Raw genomic sequence first — 21,856 nt, forward strand, 5'->3', positions numbered from 1 at the left:
CACAAATTCTATAACATCCCTATATTGGACACCCATAAAAATGGAGGAAGAAATTCACTTACATTATTTAAATTAGCTAGGTTCCAGAACAAACTTGCAGACCTGAGTTGCAATACTGCTGAAGTACAAATTCATAGACATAGCTTTCACAGAGCTCAATAATTTGGATAACTGATGAAAGTTATTGGAAGTATTCTTATAAATCATTGTTCACACCATAGAACTGAATCTTTTGTCATATTTTATCAAATTCTTTCTTCTGTTGTCCAACAGATATCCATAAATTGTTTCAGCATTTATTATTACTTAGCAAAATTGTTGCATCATGCAGGCAAAATCTTGTTGTTCTTGTAGTTGATATTGAAAATAGCTATTGAAATAGACAGAAAACATAATTTACTGTGAGGCAAGCGGCACAAGATTTAACTTTGAAAGTATTTTAAAAAATCACTTTACTGAAGAAATTAAATCAGCATTTGACTCAAATTTGTAAAATTAATCACTTATTTGCAATCTAGCAACTATATGTTAAATGTTTGCCATGATCCTGTTATAATCTGGCACCTTGTTGAGCAGCTCACATGAACCTCTGACCCATATCAGCAATTGACATTTTTCCCTTTCAGCCTATTTGGACTTTCTATATGTACATAGTAATTCTTTTACAGAGTAGTACAATTCCAGTTCTACAATTTGTAAGGCTTGAAATTATACTTAAAATCTGACTATAAGTGAATATATTTCTATTACATTTGATTTTAATCATTTTAGACATTTATTTTTTAATTGTAACCTATTTTGATGCATACAAATTCAAAATAGGAGGCACACCCACTCAGGAGTACTCCCAGCCAATGCTACTCCACTGCCAAATATGCTTGACCAGAATGAGAAACACAATAAAGGTCAAAAAGGGGCTAAGTAACAACCTCAGAATCATCTCTATCAACCTAAATCTACACTGGTGTACAATGTGCTTATCCTGACTGGAATGGCACCACCAGGCATCCAAGGTACCTCTGCCATCTAAAGATTATTCCTACGATACCAGCAGGGAGAGATGGTAAAAGTGACTTGCCAAACTGAATAGGCAAGTCTAATTGGCACCACTAGCATCTATTTTAGAGAAGGGAAATGGACCTGTGGAAGTAGTTACAAAGCCAGGGTTCTGGTAATGTCCAGACTTGGATAGTTTACAGATTGTGCACAATCAGCCTGGGTAAGAGACCTATTTGAAGACTATAGTTTCCCTTTGCACATCTGAGCTATTACTCAGACAAAGACAAAATAAGGATGCAAACAAAGAATTCTAAGATGACACTCACTATTAGTTAGTTACTTTACTAATTCTGAATTATTACTGGCCTTTAATGTATAGATTCTATTGGTTATTAATACCTAATACTGTGTGATTGATAACTGATTATGCAAACAATAAATCTGTACGTCCACAAGCTTACCAATTGGTCAATATCTGTATTAAATTTGGCAATTTCAGTAGAAAAAAATGACATTTTGTTGTTCAAACTTAGAACAGTTTGTTAACAGGGCCATGCTGTTCCCCTTAAGTACAAGTAAATAAAGCGTGATTGAAGAATGAGTGCAGGTTTTCAGAGGCAGCAGATCACCTCAAAGACCCTAAACCCCCTTTTCATCCAAGTCAGCTCAACAGGAAACATTATGATAAAATGTCTGTTTACCCATCTTCCATGTCATATGAGATAATTATCTTTAAGACACACACTTACTGAACAAAGAACATTTAACAAGCATGCTAATGACCTCATCTCCACTTTCACAGCTCTGAAAACCATTCCACACAGACATAACAATTTCCATAGATTAGTATAATTCTGATGTTACAATGAACAAGGCTTGAAATTATACTTCAAACCTGACTTTAAATGAATAATTTCCATTTTTTCTGATTCTTTTTTTTTTCACATGACATCCCAGAATTTTGTTTTTTTTTAATACCAATCTTCTATTTTAATAGATACGACTTCTGTAAACTATCCTGTGATAGAAATCTGAGAGCTGGAATTTTTCTATTGTTCATGTTATCAAGCAGAATCGCTTCCTTGAATAGAGTAAGGATTTGTTTCTTGGAATCTATAATACAAAGATGCCAAATGCTACAAACCCTTAACTGATCGATCAGACAAGTCCAGGTCATTCTGATTATACAGTTAAGGCCGCCGTAACCCTATTTTTTAAACATCCTGCTCTTTAGATCCAGCAGTTGAAGAATATAACAGCCTAAAGTAAAGGAGTAGGATTAGGCTATTCGGTCTCTCAAGTCTTCTATCCCATTCAATATCATTATGGCTAATCTTCTACCTCATTCCCATTTCCTTAACAATCCTCCCAGCCTTTCATTCCTCTAACCAGAGATCTATCAATATTTGTTTTGAATTGAATCAATAGCTAAGTCTCCATAGCCATCCAGGGCAGATAATTTCAAAAACTCATCTCATTTAAGGGAAGGTATTTCTCTTCATTTTAGTCCAACCATTTATTTTCAGACCGTGACCGTTAGTTATAGACTATTCTACAAGGGTGCTACTAGTCATCCCAAGGAATCTCTAGCATAAATCTTCACTGCATTTCCCATATAATAAAATATAAAGAGATCAAAATTGTACGCAATAGTAAATGTGATCTTGCCAATTCTCTATACAATTGCTGCAAGATGTACCTTTATTCTTGTTCCTAAAATCTCTGGTAATTAAAACATTGTACAATATGCCTTTCTACTATTATTGGACCTACACTTTGGCTTCCAGTGGAGCTTGAGTACAAGAACATCCACATGTCTTTGAAGATCAACATCTCCCAATCCATCAGCATTAAAAAAACATTATACTTACTTTATTTTCTCCTTCATATATTTTTTAATCCTCTCTTAAACTTTTGCACCCTCATCACTACTTACATTCCCATAGTTTCTATAGCCTCTGTCGGTCATGGTCGAACATGGGCACTGCGCCTCTGGTAGTCACTGGGAGTGGCTTCTCCAGGGTGCAAGCAAGGGCAGAGTGATATGGAGATCTGTCTGTTGCCCATGCAGTGGGAACCCCTCTCCATGCTGAAGACAGGTCCAAAGGAACGGTGAAAGTCGATACAGTTTGGTATACAGTTTCAAGTCATCAGAAACCTTACAAATATTACACACAATTCCTTAACCAAAGGCTGTTAATAGACCATAAATCAATGGGGACTAAACACTATAACCTGCCATAGTCTGCTAGTCACACCCCGCAAACCATGAATCAGAACTTGATGAAGAGTCTTGGCTCAAAATGTCAACCATCATTTTCTTCCATGAATGCTGTCTGACTTACTGAATTCCTCCATCTTTCTCTGTGCTTCTCAAAATTTCCAGCATCTGAAGAATCTCTTGTCTCCACCTCATAACTGGGATTATTTTATCAAAAGACTTGCCAAAATCTCATGTGCTATATATCCATTGATTTCCCTCAACTATTCCATAAAACAGATTAGTCCAGCATGGTTTTCCATTTGTAAATCATTCCTGCTCTGCTCAAGCTTAATTTTTATGGTATGGTATCACAGCCCGTATTGTAGATTCCAGCATTTTTCCAATCAATCTCAGGCCATTGGTTGGTTGTTCGTCATTTTCTCTGACCCATTTCTTTAAGAGCAAGGCTACAGCAAATTTTGACCCAATATCTACATCATTCTGAAGTAGAAATCAACACCATTTGGCGAATACATTTCTTCTCAATGGCTGCACTGACCTGTGAGTTTAAATGGCCGCAGTAAATTACTCCTAGAGTGCAGGTAAGTGATGAAGGTTATGATATTGTTGTAAATGGATGTTTTGTGGTCAGTTTTGACCAAAGGATTTATTTCTGTACTAGATAATTACATGACAATATAAACAAAACGAAGTCAGACGAAGATGAAGGAGAAGGAGAGGAAAAGATAAAGGAAGAAGAGAAAAGAAACCTGAAATCAGAAGCCTTTTCCAGTTGTTTTATTGGAAACTAATTAATCACTCTTCAGTTGAACTGAGACACTAAGTATTGTCAAGCAATTTTGCTGCACATATTCAGTAAAATCAAAACCTCCCACACTGGAGTACCAGTTAAGAAGAAATGCATTCACTGAGAAAATGTTGATTTCTGCTTATTTCTGCTTATAGAGTCAAAATTCTACAATTTTATGACTGTGGCAGACTGTAGTCTTGTTCTGTAAGAAAAGCAGGGGAGAGAAAACAGGAAGCAACCAACCTATGATCTGAGATTGATAGCTGGGAAGCATGGCTTAATAAGAGGTAAGTAACATTAACAAAACATACATGCTGTTCAATTACCATCTCAGAGTTGGCATAATGCAATTTGGAGTGCAAGATTCTTGCAGATGGCCCTGAAAAACGATCTCAAGTACTGTGGGTCTAGATGTCCAGTCATTAGTCTGCAGCAGTTAGGGCTAATGCAGTCCAGTAGCCCGAACTGCAGCCAGGAAACAGCAAGGCCACTAACAGAGTAGCAGTGTGGTGATCAAACAGGCTGTATGACACAGAACAGTTCTCTTATTATTTTTATTTAAAATGGTATTGCTGGAAGGAACACCATCTTTTGCTTACCCAATTGCTCCTGGGAAACCATTTTTGTGCACTGCAGGACTGGTGTAAGTACTCCCAGAGTGCTGTGGTGGAGGAATTTCCAGCATTTAAATCCAGTCATAATGAAGTACCAGTAATGTGTGGATCTATTTCTTTTTGTGCAATGACTCTAAGCACTAATTATTGACTGATAATTTGCCAATGCTCACTGATCTGTTGTTCTCTCTCTGCAAAGCGAATATACCAGTTAACCTTCCCTCAGCTCTGTGTGCATGCTTTTATGTAATTGATATGTATTTGACATATCAGACACAACAGTACCATTGATATATTTCTAGTCATAACTGGGTTACTTGGAGGGAAATCTGCGGGTGGCAGCTTTTCCATGAACCAGCTACCCTTGTTTTTTCTTAACAATGGAGGTCAGAGGTTTAGATGATGTTGTCAGAGTAAGCTAGTTGTGTAAATGCAGTGCATTATACAGATTTTACACACTGTAGCCACAGTATGATTTGTGCCTCACTGACTAAATGGCTCTTTCAAGATAATACTACTGAAATCTATTGGAGGCCAAAACTATGTAGTGCCGTTGTCAGCTTTAAATGCTTGAAAAGCATGGAACACCAAGTTATGATGGCGTAGAGAAGAGTATTTAGTGCAGGAGCCAAGTACTTAGTCTCTGATGCTCGTGCTGCAATGACACCACAGACCTGTTGGATGTTGAAATGCTGCTAGCCATAATTTTGAAGGTGTAATGCCCTTTTCTCACTGTTACCATCAGGTCAGAGGTACAAAAGCCTGAAGGCACACACTCAGCAATTCAGGAACCGCTTCTTCCCCTCAGCCATCTGATTCCTAAATGAACGTTGAACTGTGAACACTGCCTCACTTTTTAAATGTATATTATTTCTGTTTTTGCATGATTTTTAATCTGTTCAATATACATATACTGCAAGTTATTGATTTATTCTTCTATATTATGTATTGCATTGAACTGCTGCTGCTAAGTTAACAAATTTCACGACACATGCCGGTGATAATAAACCTGATTCTGATTCTAATATTTGGGCTCCTGGTTCTGCAGGAAGTTGAGTGATAACTCGGATCTAGGCTCATTATGCACCTTGGCAGTATAAACAATTCCTTAAATTATTTTGTGGATATCTGAATAATGTACTTTCCAGATCTTAATGTCACTTAACAGAAAATGGAAAACAATTAACAGGTCATACTGCAGCTGCAGATTGAGAAACAGGTAATATTTCAGACCTCGGGTTGTTCATCTGAACTGGGAAAGAAAGAACCAAAGTAGCAGGAGAGTAAAAGTCAGGCAGGTGGCACAAAGCAAGTTTCTTCTACATTAGGTTATTCTCACTGAATATATAAAAGTTAAAATACAATTAAATATTTTTATGAATAGCTAATGACAAGTCTGTGGGATGTGCTCAGTTGGACAGGCAATACAAGGAGAATAGGTGACAAAATCTATGCCAAAACTGAATGTAGAAAAAAATAGCCAGTTCTCCCACTAAGAGAAAGAAAGAGTGACTTTACAGAACCTGTAAAGGAAGATTGCACATACTGCAGTGCTCAGTATCAAATTTCCCAGCTTTAACTAAGACACTCTTCTTTTCACTTTCCGGTAAAAAAAAACATTTTTACTCATGTTTGTGTTACTACTACACTGCAAAGTCTCTTCCAGGGCTGCCTACCTGAAGAAGCTTAAATCCTCCCTTCAATGAGAGTTCAGTGAAACTCTCTCACTGCACTCCCTCTGAATTCTTCCTCCCCTCCAGCCACCTTATTGCTCTAACTTCTCTTCTCCAGTCCTGATGAAGGGTCTCAGCTTGCAACGTTGACTGTTCACTCTTCCCCATAGATGCTGTCTGGCCAGCATTTTGTGTGTTGCTTGGATTTTCAGATGAACATCTGCAGATGTTCTCATGTTTGTACAATTTTTACTGTCATGATTTTGATTAAGCTTCTATACCCAAACACTATACCCCCACCATCCTCACACACATTCTTCCCGTTCTCTTTTCCTTTTGTGTATCGATTAGCCTGATGGGTATATCCACAAACTTGCCATTAAGGACACATTGCAGACACAGAGAAGGTTTTATCCAATTTTGACTGTCTCAACCTATCAGAGAAAATGTCCTTTGCTCCATTGATCCCTCTCCATCACCTCCCGTTATCTATACTAACCAGTTTATCTTTTTCTCTGTTCTGATGAAGGGTCCCACACTCAAAAGATTAACTGTTTCTATTTCCATATATGCTGCCTGATACAATGCAAATTTCCAACATTTTCTATCTTTTTTTTCTGATTTCCATGGTGTGTTATTTCCCCCCCCCCCCACATTCATCACTTAACAAATCAAATTACATGAATTATAAAATACTGCTATTGATTATTGTTAGCCAGGACCGCAATAGCTACTGTTTAATGTAATGCTCTGAGCTTTAGCATAAAAAAGCAAAACGGGTTTTTACCATATACCAAAAAATATTCCAACAATGTAGCACTCAACCACTGTAGAAATCATTCTTTTTTATCACAGATATGAAACAGAGACTGATAGATTTAAAGAATCCCAAAACACTACTCAAAGTGCAGAGAAATTCTCCTGGTAAACTAACTGACATATAACTAAGTCAATATCACTTAACTAGATTATCCCTTTGCTGATCAGGGACCTTGCTGTGCATAATTTGGTTTCTGTGGCATCTTGTCTTTATTGGTAACTTCAGATCAAAAGATACCGAATAGTGTTCTCTATGACTAAAGTGCCATTTAAATGAAAGCCATTAATTTCTAAATAGCTCAGTGTTCTTAAATGTAGTACCTGGGTGCCAATTGCTCACCTGGTTTGTTATTGTATGCCTGTTGTCCAATGAAATTCCCTAGAATATTTCTGAGCAATTTCCCAGAATTATTATTACTTTGCATGCTCAAAAAAATAAACAAATATGTATTTATGTCAAGCTTTTCTCCTTAGAAACAAATTTTTCTCATAATTCATTGGAAGTACAAGTTTTTTCATAATGCCAAATAAGTTAATTGAATTAAATATTAATCACAATTAAACTTGTGGTATATTGTGCTTTAATGTTACAAAATATTAGATGAAAGTTATCCATTTTAATGTTCAATAACTTGCCTTCTGAACATTGGTGGGGCTGGTGGAATAGGCCAATATATTACAGATATTTAAGAGCATCTTAGAAAGGCACAAAGATAAAACAAAAGTAGGTTTATGTGCAACAGAGGAGAGAAGGATTAGATTAATTATGGAGAAGGTGAAAAGTCAGCCTAATAACGTGGGCCAAAGGACCCATATTGTACTGTATCATTCTATATCATATTGGTCTGAGGCTGCCAGCAGCATTGAACCCTGTTACAAAACCTGTTTTGCAAGTAGTGCAAGAGTTTTATGATATCCTAATATTGTGCTTTAATTGATTTAATAAAATCTGACGTTTCTTTAAATGTTGTCCAACTGCAGTTCTGATTGGAGCTACCCTTTTCATATAGAAATCAATACAAATAAATAAGCTACCTGTCATTCTGGCTCAGTCTATCAGCCACATTCATCAGCATTCAGTCAGTAGTTGGGTTGCTAAACCAGCTTAAGTGATAACCATTGAAAATCCACAGCAAGAGTGAAATCTGTGCCTTCCTACAAACAGCTCATTATCCATGTCATGGTGCACACTTGGAGGACTAGATCCAAGTGCAGAGGAATGGAAGAATCCCTAGGAAGAGACAGAAACCAGTGGTTAGACATCAGAATACAAACAGAGCCTCAGAGAAGCAACTGAATGACACCTAAAGACAATTCATTCTCTCCGACACAATAACCCCAATAGGCACTGAATGACAGTCCACTTTAAATAATCATAGAATGTGGGAAACATGCACCAGCAACAATTAACTTGACAAGATTAAACCAAAAAGCACAAGGGCTTAATGACTCTGGGATATTGATTAGTAAATATGGGTGCTCAAAAACCCTAGCAGGTCAACACTTTATGGCAAGCCACAGCGCTCATGACAGTACCACTCCCTGTAAGGCAGGCTGAGCTCTTGAAGAAGGTCTGAAAAAGACAAAGCAGACCTAGAGCTCAAGGCAGTGCTAGAAAAATCTGGAACAGCTCTGATGGTCCCAAGGCAGGTGTGAAAAAACACAAAGCAGATCTGAAGCTCAAGGCACCAGTGGAGAACCCAGAATAGATCATATAGCCCAGAAGCATTGCACTTGACTCAGGAACAGAGCACATCATGGAAGTCTTTACAAGCCTTGTTGACCTAGAGAAACTCAGAAAAAATCTTGAACATATACTGGAGAAGCTTAGAACATCCCCTGGGTCATAATGCACTCTCAAAGGACTAGACCCAGGTGTGGAGAAATGGCAGGTTCCCAAGGAAGAGATGGAACCGATGGTTAGACATTAGAATACCAACAAAGCCTCAGAGGAATGACTGAGGAACATAACAAGACAATTCATTCTCTCCAACACGATGGTCCCAATAAGGCACTGAATGAGCACCCTCTTTAAATAGTCACAGAATGTGGGCAACAGCCAGAATTAACTTGACAAGATTAAACCAAAAGCACAAGGGCTTAATGACTTTAAGATATTGATTAGTAAATACAGGTGCTCAAAAACCCCTAGAAGATCAGCACTCGAAAGCAAGCCACAGAGGTCATAACAGTCTAAGAACATTAACTGAAAGTGGAGAAAGAAAAAACGATTATCAGGAACATGTGTATTGTGGAACAAAACTCCAAGATGTCTTGAGTTAATGACGATGAATCCAAGGAGCATTCCTTCCTTGCTTTTATCTCCCGTGGGTCAGGTAAAGTAAGATATTCCTAGAGATTGCAATGGAGATGTCTGGGATCATTGTTCTAAAATTCTATAAGAATGTTAATGTTAAACTATTGCTTTATCATAGGATAGTCATGAGAAAGACCCAGCAATGTCAGTTTTGCTGTGTCTGAAACTTGTACCTAATTCATTGCCATATCCTCATTTGTATTCCTACCTTATTATTTCATGGCAGTTTTAAATCAATGAACCATTTCAACCCAACTGCCATGGGTCTGGGGTGCACATTAATGCAAGATCAGTATATTTCTTTTCTAAAAGGAAGCATAACACAACTGAAACTTCAGTAATTTGATAATTCCATCACTATTGAGATCAATTTTTCTTTTAAAGACATTCATGATTATTAATCTAGCTTCCACAGTTACAAGAGCGGGAGCTGGTAACTTAAATACAGTGTATAAGGTCCAGAGGAGGTTCACAAAAATAATCCTGGGAATAAAAGAATTAACATATGAGAAGTGTTTGATGGGTCTTAGCTTGTATTCGCTAGAGTTTAGAAAAATGAAGAGAGATCTCATTGAAACCTATTGCATATTAAAAGGCTTTGATAGAGTGTACATGGAAAGGAAGTTTCCTTTAGTGGGAGAGACTAGGACCAGAGGGCACAGCCTCAAAAGACAAGGACATCCTTTTAGGACAAAGATAAGGAGGAATTTCTTTCACCCAAGGGTGGTAAATCTGTGGAATTTACTGCCACAGACAGTTGTGAAGGCTAATTAATTGGGTATACTTAAAGCGGAGGTTGCTAGGTCCTTGATTAGAAAGGATTACAGGGAGAAGGCAGGAGAAGGGGTAGAGAGAGATCATATATCAGCCATGATGAAATGGCAGAGCTGACTCGATGACCTGAATGGCCTAATTCTGCTCCTATGTCTTATGGTCTTAATAAGACAGAAGTTTCAAAACCATTTAATGATTTGTAATAATGTACTTAGTGTCTCATGCATACTTCCCATAGTGTTTCTTCCTGCAAATTTAGTTAGTAACACACCTGCAGTGCTGGAAAATGGTCCAATTCCTGACTCAGCAAGATGTACCTTTGGAGATATGATAATTTCATAAAAACACACAAGTACATTTCAGCACTTCAGGGGATTGGTAGTGTACATTTGGTACTTGCCTTTGCCTATGATGTTTAGTCAATGAGTCAGAACTGGAACTTAAGATTGCTTTTACATTATACTTCATTTGGTTCAGCTATCAGTCATTGTGTAGCCAGAAGGCTGTGAGTTCAAGTACCACTCTAGGGATTTGTGCACATAATTCATGCAGTCACTCCGTCAGAGCAAAATGGAAAAGATTGCTGGATTTTCAATATCAATCGTACAACACAGAAACAAACCATTAGTTGCGTGCTGCTGATTCTCTTCACAGCAACCATGTAACAATACCATACTCAATTGTTCACTTTCAATATCCCAGTTGTTCCACTTACTATGGCAACAGATTCAGGATGCCTCTTGTACATTTTCTTAAATAACTAATAACAATGCAGTCTATGAAAATAAACTACTTCAAAACTCCTATAATTCTTTAAGTAGCTTAAATTTACACCATGTCATCAACCATTGAAAAAGGGTTTCTACAGTACTATTTATTTGAAGTAATTTTTCATAACCTTGAAGATTGTTAGCAATCTTGTTAACAAATGTTAGCAATTTGTTTCATCTTCGCAATGTTCCAAAACTTCACAGCTAATGAACTGAATATGAAGTGTTTACAGCATTACACTGACAAATGCAGCAAATATGCAGCAAATATTCTGCATGTAGCAGATTGCACAAACAAGATATTCAAAGAAGAAAAGTCAACACATCTTTACTGAAGTGTTGTTGGTCAAAGATCAATATTCCCCAGAAGATACTCCTGTCCTTCTCATGGTGCCACAGAATTGGATCTCACTGTTCAGAATGATTGAAAAGTGTTATTTCCAACATTGCAGGGCATTTCAAGAAGACAATAAAGAAATCTATCCAGATTTAACTGCTTATGCTTCTGCCTTTTGCTATGACCTGACAACCTTGATTACTACAAGATTTTAAGTACTCTCAGGTTACTCAACAGCAAAATATTGCATATAATGGAGGAAATAACATAGAAGAAGGTAGAGCATACCTGCAGTTCATTCAAATTTTCTACTTTCACCTTTTTAAAGGTTTGAATCGAACTGTGAAATAACATCTATTCACAAGATTAGCTTTATTTGACACATGCACATTGAAGCATACAGTGAAATGTATTGCTTGTGTCAAATCAAATCTGCGAGGATTGAGCTCGTGGCAGCCACACATCCAGCTCCAATGTTGCATGCCAATAACTCACTCACCCCAACCACACATCTTTGGAATGTTGGAGGAAACTAGAAGCACTACAACAGGTCTCTGGAGAAACAAACAAGCCCCTTACAGACAGTGGCGGGAATCAAGCCCTGATCAGTGATCACAAACATTGTAAAGTGATTGTGCTAACCGCTATGCTAATCTCTCACTGTTAAGTTAAAAATGTATTTAAACAAATAAGATTGTAAATTAATGTACATCAATTTACTTCTCAATCAACATCCAATTAAGAATTGTAATGAAATTAATTATATATGAATATAGCAGAAAAGGAAATGAAGAATGGTATGCTATTACAGTTCTAAAGCACTTAGGGACACTGGATGTGAAAGACACTCTAAATAAACAGTTCATTGATCTATTTAAAATAAATGCGTTAATATCCTCAAATAACTTGAGAAAGCATCTAAAAGGTAAGAGTGCAAAAGGATGTCCAATTGAGTTCTTAGAATCAGCACTAACAAATGCAAATAGTGGACAGTCGTAAGTGGTTCTACAGGTAAACTAATGGATCTTTTGAAGCACTCACACAGTATGACACTTTTTAAAGTACAGTATTAAAACACCTTGGCAAAATCATCATAGTTGAATTAACCAAATGATACAAAAAATTTACAAAACATCATTTTCCACCATAGATCCAATCACATTTATCATATCAACTCAATCCAATCATAGATCCACTTTTAAAAAGATCCATTTGAATTCCCTGAATGCAGTATTTTCGCTGAATTCAGTAAATACTGTGACCTAAAATTCCACATAGTTTAGACCACAATAACCTTCAGCAATTCAAGCAATAATGAAGGACGGAACACCAATTTAAAAGTGAACTTTCTTCCCCGCACCTCGGTTACCATCTAACCTACTAATTATGTTGAATAATCTGCTTTGTGCCTTTGAGCAACTGAATCATGGAATCTCAGTTTCATACTATTGACCTTGACAGGTTCATATTCAAAGCATTCATCACCTCTAAAGGAATTGAACCCGTGCATAAAGTGGGTGAATGCTGCATTTCATTTATAGAGATATGTATGTATAATGAAGACAGAATCTTCAACCTATGGGGTCTGCTCTGCCAACCAAAACCCCATTTACACTAATCCGAAATTAATCACATTTTCCTAAAGACAAAGCTCACACATGATTTAAATACTCAAGTAGCTATCGAAGAATTTTTAGCTGCGACACTGGCCATTACGTAGGAATGTGGATGCTGGAAATGGGCGTGGGGTGAGAGGTGGCATGGCAATGAAGCAGGCACAACTGCTCTATGTGTATCTGCAACAAATATTTTCAGGACATCAAATCTCCGAAAGTAGTGAAATAAGCCATTCTGGAAAGTTTATGGCCAAGATAAATCCGAAAGGCATCTGGATACTGGCGTAATTCAAGATTGTTATTCTTCAGTGCACTAAATGATTGTTATTCTGGATCCAATGCAGAATAAAAACCCCTCCAAGTGTAAAAAACACAATAAATATAAATATAAAGGCAATTTCAAAGTATTTTAGTGTGTGCCAACCAAATGCATACCACCAGCTTCCTCAACTATATCTTCACAACATTTCTTCTAAAGACGTTTCTTCTGAAATCCCCTTTGCCTTTCTTATAGACCGAATAACATTGTTAGCCTTTGGTTATGCTCTTCTTCACAACGGGAATATACTCTCCGTATAGTTCTGATATCTTTAAAGTCCTTTATAAGGGCACTCGCAGTTTTTATTTCCCTAGGAGAAGCCTAATCTATTCATTCTATCCTTACATTTTTGGCGCATCGTTATAAAACTTCTCTGTATTCGATCCAGCATTTCCATAAATTTTATGCAAATGAAACAAAAACCCTATGCAGCATCCAGGATGTACATGATCCACAGTTTGATACAGGTTTAGCATGACTTCCAAAATTTGTAAATTGTATCCCTCTACAATTAAGTCCTCACTCATGGTTTCCTTTTTTATGAATTCACTAAAACAAAGCACATTTTTAGTGAGATACATCTTATACTTTAAGCTCAGCCAAACATCACACTTCTCAAGTGTCTTCCTTGTTCTTAACATACTAAATTATGTTTGCTCATGTTTGCTTATATTGAACCTTATTACCTGCCCAATCCACAAGGTATAATAATATTGTAGCGATGTGCTACACACAGCGCTGAAATAATGACAGGCAGTCGGTAAGTTGTTTCGAGACTAGCTTATTCAAACTTCGCGATGCTGGCATTTAATCCCCAGCGCCCACCCTCTTCGGGTGGAAATGACGTCAGAGGTTTATTACTAAAGTCTCTCCCCGAGCGCTGGATATTTGTGAGCCGGTTCGTCTGCGCAGTAAGTGGGTTGCCACATAACACCCCCCCCCAGAACCAGCGATACACCCCGCAATGTCCATAGTCTGGATCAGCCTCTGTTTCAGAGATCTGCCTCTGCGCCGCGGTGCCTGAAACTCGACCGGCTGCGCCAAGTCCACATGGGCTGTTTTGAGTCGGTCCACCGTGAAAACCTCCTCTTTTCCCCCAATGTCCAGAACGTACGTGGACCCATTGTTGCTGATCACCGTAAACGGCCCCACGTAGGGCCGCTGCAGCGGCGCCCGGTGTCCGCCCCTCCGTATAAACACAAACTGACAGTTCTGGAGGTCTTTGGGTACATGGGTCGGGGTCAGTCCTTGCTGTGAAGTCGGTACAGGGGTCAGGTTGCCGAACCTTTCGCGTAGCCTGTCCAGGACAGCTGCGGGTTCTTCCTCTTGCCCCCTTGCGGCTGGTATGAACTCACCCAGGATGGCCAGGTGCACGTCTTACACCAACTCGGCCAATGAGGCGTGCAGATCCTCCTTGGGCACTGTACGAATTCCAAGCAGGACCCAGGGAAGCTCATCCACCCAGTTAGGTCCTCTCAGGCGGGCCACGAGATCCGACTTCAAGTGAAGGTGGAAGTGTTCCACTAGTCCGTTCGACTGTGGGTGGTAGGCAGTTGTGTGGTGTAGCTGCGTTCCCAATAGGCTGGCCACAGCCGACCACTGGCTGGAGGTGAACTGGGCGCCTCTGTCGGAGGTTAATGTGGGCCAGTACCCCGAAACGTGCAACCCAGGTTGCGATCAGTTCTCGGGCGCAGGAATCGGCAGATGTGTCGGTGAGCGGGACCGCTTCTGGCCACCTTGTGAACCAGTCTACCATAGTTAGGAGGTACCGCGCTCCTCGAGACACTGATAGGGGCCCCACGATATCCACATGAATGTGGTTGAACCTCCGGTGGGTGGGTTCAAACTGCTGCGGCAGGGCTTTAGTGTGCCGCTGCATCTTGGCTGTTCGGCACTGTGTGCACATTCTGGCCCATTCACTGACCTGTTTGCGAAGTCCATGCCATGCGAACTTGCTGGAGACCAGCCGGACGGTTGTCCTGATAGATGGGTGCGCCAAACCGTGTATGGAGTTGAAAACTCGCCGCCTCCAGGCTGCCAGGACGATGGGTCGAGGTTGGCTGGTAGCCACGACTCATCTGGGCCTACGAGAAATTCTTGCAGCTGCAAACCGGAGACTGCGGTCCTGTAGCTGGGCATCTCGTCGTCTGCCTGCTGCACCTCTGCCGGTGCTGCACTGTCCGCCCCCAGGGTCAGGGCCTGGACAGCTGGTCTGGAGAGTGCGTCCGCCATGACGTTGTCCTTTCCCAAGACATGCTGGATGTCCGTCATGTACTCGAAGATGTTGGACCGATGTCGCTGCTGGTGAGCTGACCAGGGATCGGACATCTTCATTAACGTGACGGTCAACGGTCTGTGGTCCGTGAACGCGGTGAATAGCCTGACTTCCAAGAAGTACCTGAAATGCCGGATTACCAGATACAGTGCCAACAGCTCCCGGTCGAAAGCATTGTACTTGAGTTCGGGTGGTCATAGGTGCTTACTGAAGAATGCCAGGGGTTGCCAGCACCCCACCAACTGCTGTGTCGGATGTGTCCACCGTGAGTGGGGTCGGAACATCCGTTCTGGGGTGCACCAGCATCACGGCATCTGCCAAGGCTTCCTGGGCTTTAACGAAAGCAGCCGTGGCCTCCTTGTCCCAAGTAATGTCCTTGCCTTTACCTGACATCAGGGTGTATAAAGAGCGCATGATACGGGCTGCTGAGGGAAGGAAACGGTGGTAGAAGTTCACCATACCAATGAACTCCTGCAGGCCTTTGACTGTGTTGGGCTGGGTGAAGTGGCGGATCGCGTCTACCTTGGCGGGCAAAGGTGTTGCCCCATCTTTGGTAATCCTGTGGCCCAGGAAGTCGATGGTATCGAAACCGAACTGGCATTTGGCCGGGTTGATCGTGAGGCCGAAATCACTCAGGTGGGAGTAGAGCTGGCGGAGGTGGGACAGATGCTCCTGGCGACTACTGCTGGCTATAAGGATGTCATCCAAATAGATGAACGCAAAGTCCAGGTCACATCCCACCATATCCATTAGCCGTTAGAACGTCTGTGCGCCATTCTTCAGGCCGAACGGCATTTGGAGGAACTCGAATGGGCTGAATGGGGTGATGAGTGCTGTTTTGGGGATGTCTTCAGGGTGCACCAGGATTTGATGGTATCTCTGGACGATGTCTACTTTGGAAAAGATTCTTGCCCCATGCAGGTTTGCTGCAAAGTCCTGTACGTGCAGCACAGGGTAGCGGTCTGGAGTTGTAGCCTTGTTCAGTTTGTGGTAGTCGCTGCATGGTCTCCAACCCCTGGCTGCTTTGATCACCGTGTGCAGGGGGGAGGCCCATGGGCTGTCGGACCTCCGTACGATCCCCAATTCCTCCATCCTCTTGAGCTCCTCCTTCGCCAGGTGGAGCTTTTACAGGGGGAGCCTTCATGCGCGGGCGTGGAGGGGGGGGGGTCCCTGGGTTGGGATGTGGTGCTGAACCCTTGCGTGAATTGCGGTGTCAGAATCGATGGAAAGTCCGCCAGGATTCTGGTGAATTTGTTGTCCAACAGCGTGATGGAGTCCAGGTGTGGGGCCAGCAACTTGGCTTTACCCAGGGAGAATGTCTGGAAAGTCTTGACATGTACCAGTCTTTTCCCTTGTAAGTCGACCAGCTCGCAAGAAGTCCGCCCCCAGGAGTGGTTGGGCCACGGCGGCCAGTGTGAAGTCCCACGTGAACCGGCTGGTGCCGAACTGCAGCTGCACTGTGTGGGTGCTGTAGGTCCGTATCATGCTGCCGTTTGCGGCCCTCAGGATGGGTCCTGGCTTCTTGTTGCTGGTATCGTACCCCGTTGGGGGCAAGACGCTGATCTCCACTCCAGTGTCGACTAAGAAGCGGCGTCCCGACTGTTTGATCCAGACGTACAAGAGGCTGTCCTGGTGGCCTGCCGCCATAGTCATTAGCGGCAGCTGGCCCTGGCCCTTGCAGGGCGGGCGACAACGACGGGCTTTTATACCCCACTGCTGGTGGTAGAAACACCACTGTTCACTGGCCTCCTCACTCCTGCCTCTGTGTTGTGTGCGCCCCCCTGCCGGGCCTGATCTGGTCTGCTGTTGGGCGTGTGGCCTGGTAATCTGACTGACGGATGCCATGCTCTCCCTCTTGGCTTTCCACAGCACGTCTGCCCGGGCCACCACCTTCCAGGGGTTGCTGAAATCTGCGTCAGCCAGCAGCAGATGTACGTCCTCGGGCAGTTGCTCTAGGAACGCTTGCTCGAACATGAGGCAGGGCTTGTGTCCGTCAGCCAGGGCCAGCATCTCGTTCATCAATGCTGACAGCAGTCTGTCTCTCAAACCGTCCAGGTGAAGCAGGCAGGCACACCACTCACGCCGTGAGAAGCCAAAGGTCTCAATGAGCAGTGCTTTGAATGCTTCATATTTACCTTCTTCCAGGTGTGACTGTATGAAATCCGCAACCTGGGCAGCTGTCTCCTGGTCAAGGGCTCTCACCATGTGGAAGTAATGTGTGGAATCAGAAGATATCTGCTGAATCTGGAACTGGGCTTCTGCTTGGCTAAACCACACGCGTGGCCACAGCATCCAGAAAGTCGGCAGTTTCAGCGAAATTGCGTGAACAGATGAAGAGTCGGTCATCTTTGGTCCAAATCCCGTTTGGACTGTTGGGGTCACCAACGTAGCGATGAGCTACACACAGCGCTGAAATAACGACACACAGTCAGTCAGTCGTTTCGAGACTAGTTTATTCAAACTTCGCGGCGCTGGCATATAATCCCTAGCACACGCCCTCTCCGGGCGGAAATGACATCAGAGGTGCATTACCAAAGTTTGCCCCCGCGCGCTGGCTATTTGTGAGCCGGTTCGCCTGCACAGAAAGTGGGTCGCCACAATATAGTCCTCCTTTAACTTGTTGCATTATGACCAACCCCACCCTCTCCTTCAAATTTCAGATATAAGAAAACAACATTAATTTGTACACCCAGTTAAACAATCACTTTAAACAATTGATGTTGGCTTCCAATTAGAAGAAATATTTTGTAAATTTTTTCAGTACTATGACTTTCACAAAGAAAGCAAACATACATTGAGGCAATAGTCTCTTTATTATCATATTTATTGTTATCACAGGATAAGAAACCTAAAAGGAGATTTTAAAAACTACTTATTTTCAATTCATACTGCTACAAAAGTCCAAACAGCAAGTCAAAACTTACTCCAAGTAAAACTCAATAGTAACTAAATTGTTTTACATAATTTTGACAAGAATGAAGCCACTTTTTTCAAAAACTCAAGATCATAAAAGAAATCCATCAATGCGACTTCTTTACAGTATGAACAAAGAGATTTCTGACATTACATTACCTTGATTGACAGGCTGCATCTAATCTAGCAATCTATGTGCAAAGGAGGTTCTGCAATACAACTTATATCGATCATCCGACATTGTGATTTGGCTGCCTTATAAAGCTTAGTTTTGTAGAATATGCCAGTAGAATCAGGAACTCCTTTCTTTGCCCCTGGAATTATTATTGTTTACTTGGTTCATAATACAGATTGCAATGAAAATGTTACAGCAAACAACTGATTGTGCATCTCAATTATAATATTCATAAGTGAGTCCAAGATGCTTTAGATAAACTTGGCTAATCTATGCGTTAGAAGCAGATGATATCAAAAACTGATTGTATCAAACATAATGAACATGAGACCACCTTCCTGGAAATCACAGAGGCTCTGCACCAATCTCTGTCAGCACCTACTAATCCGTGCATTCTCTGTTATTCTTGCAATCTTCTTTGACCTGAAGCCTTTGGTGTGTCTTTGTTGTGTAATCACACATTTTGCATTGTTTAACAACAACAACTTTAACTGTTTCCACTCAAATAACTAATTTTAAAATAGCTTTTCATTCTTGTATGCGCATAGAAATCTGGCAACAAAGAAAATAAGTAGGAAATCATGTGAATGCAGAAAATAAATCATTAATAGATAATGAGCTGTTTTTTTTAAAACATTGGGAATACAAGGAGCACTATGGAAAGATATTTCAGAATGGGAAGCCATATTTTTCTTTATACTGGAACTATTGAATTCAATTAATAAGAATTAAGATCAAAATTTAGCACTTAAAGATGAAAAGTGGTTGAACTGTACTTCACATACAAGCATTGAACTTACAATGATTATGGACCTAAATTTTCAAATTCAAAATCATATGTAACATCAAAAACAGCAGTCTTTAACCTAAAATGAAATTTGCAGATGCTGGAAGTCTGAAACAAAAATAAAAAAGGCTGAGGTGTTCAGTAGGTCAGGCTGCAAAAAGGGTAAGATGGTAAGATAGACAGAGTTACTATTTCAGATCAAAGACAATTCATCTTTAAAGTGTTCAGTGTTTCTCATTCAACTTCTGCAAACTTGACTTGCTTGAGAGTGACCAAAATACTGTATTAATTTTACATTGTTTTAATATGAACTTCACAATAATCCTTTGAAAACTTCAACATTGCTTCCTGAACCAGTATTAAAAATACAAAATAAAATTTATTAGTTATAAGTCTGTTTGCCATTGGAAATAGATTGACTGAATGCTAATTGTTTTTCAGATGTTCTGGAACACTAAAAACACAGGCCTTGAAACTTTTTCACTCAGATAACTATTTTGATGCCAAATCCAGCTTGGTTATACTTAACAATGATAAACCCCTGGCAAGTAAACAGCATCACTAACTAGATTTAGGGCTTATTTGGCATTCTTTGAAAAGGGATTGTACTTCAACTGACCCCTAGGTCATCTTTCTCATACATCCTCCTGTAAGTGCTTTTATAAGAGTTATCACCAATCCCAGTCCTATCCTATACCAATGTCCTGAAGGTTTCAACTAGTACACATTCAATACCATCACCAAGAGCTACACTGAGTGACCATCACTCACCCCAAGAGCTTACTTCACACCTCCAGTGTTTGTTGGTTGTCCTTCTTATCAGGTGGACAACATCTGCTCTTTGGACTTGATGCCGCATAATTTCACTGTTGAGGTACTCAAACTTCAGCCATGGGATCTACTAGGTAGTGTTGTTTTAAAGGAACTTCTAAACTGCTGTACAATTCCCAGGCCACTATTTAACTAAGCTCTCCGTCTGCACCGTGAGTAGCTAAAAAAGATAATGAGGTAATTCGTCACTGTAGATGTAAAATATAGCTTTGCTGAATTTTAAAAAAATACCACAGAATGGAGTATGGAGGACAATGTACAGAACCAAAATGAAACAAGAATTGAAAAAAAATTTCTGAGAATTCGTTAGAAAGGGCAGGTCAACATTGCATAAGGTGAATTAACTATACACTTAAATCAGTATTACATTTGTCCTTGGTTGCCAAGCCAATGAGTGGTAGTGGGGACAAGCTCCCACTACCTAAAAGTGCTCCTCGCGGCATGTGCCTCAAAGAGCCTCTGACAAACAGTCCAACTCCTGGCCTTCTCGTGTGGCTTAACCTCTAAGCCCGGCAGAACTGTTTCTACTGACAGGAGGAGGGATGAAAGGAAGGTCCTGGCGCCTTCAAACCAGTGCTTCGGGTAGGTGGAGCTCATCAACCCGGGCAGTCCGTCTAAGAGAGGGAAATCCCTGATTTCAAACCTCCGCTGCCTTGCAGCCATACCCACTCATCATGGGAAAGGCTTCAAAGCACAAATCCGGAGCTGGAGTCCCTAAGGCAGTCCGACATTATTTTCAAACTCGTTCTGGCAATTCTTGCGACATCTCTGGTGCCAAGCTGTATAGGCCCTTGACCTTCCCTTGGGCAACATCAGTGGCGTGGAGAGGGGAGACTCGCTGCATGAGCAACTGCCAGTCTTCCACACAACCTTGCCCAGGCCTGCGTCCTGGAGAGGATACTCCAGAGTTTCCAGGTGCAGATCCATGGTCTTGTGAGACTAACGGATGCCACCACCAACACATTCAACCTTGACTAAGTTCACAATTTTGTTTAGTTGAGGTGACTGATGCACCATCAATAACTCTCTCTGAGATGTAAGGCGAGATATCGGCTTTTATTGACTGGAAGAAGGAACAAGCAGTGAGTGACCACCATACTAGACCCTGGGCTCAGGCCTCAATCGCCTGTATACAGTGGTCTGTGGGAGGAGCCACAGGAGCAGTCAGCAGGGGGCGTGTCCAGACAGGTATATGTAGTTCACCACAGTGACTAACTTAAAATGTGTTTTGAACATTTTCTCTGTGCTTTCCAACTGCCAGCAGACATGCTTTGTTTTTTTTTCTGGTTATTAAACTTTGTTTTTTGACCTGACTATTTGAAGGAGGCCATTGATGTGATCCTTACAGACTTCTACTTTCCACTGAACCTGATTCGTCTTCTAATGACTTAGATAAATCTCTCTGAGATACAGAACTGCAAGTTCTTAAAACTCTATGCCTTAAGATATTAATATTTTACTAAACTGAATACTTAGCAGTTTGCCTGCTGGAAAAGGTGCATTAATTTGTAGGGAGCAGAGGGTCGAAGAACATTGTTGTCAATTGCAAAATTCTGCACAGCCAGATAAGTAAGTTATGATTCCAGAACAGATTTGTATAATTGGTGTTGGGTTGGGGGAGAT

Source organism: Hypanus sabinus, chromosome 10, assembly GCF_030144855.1.
Source record: "Hypanus sabinus isolate sHypSab1 chromosome 10, sHypSab1.hap1, whole genome shotgun sequence".
In the NCBI taxonomy this organism is placed as follows: domain Eukaryota; kingdom Metazoa; phylum Chordata; class Chondrichthyes; order Myliobatiformes; family Dasyatidae; genus Hypanus; species Hypanus sabinus.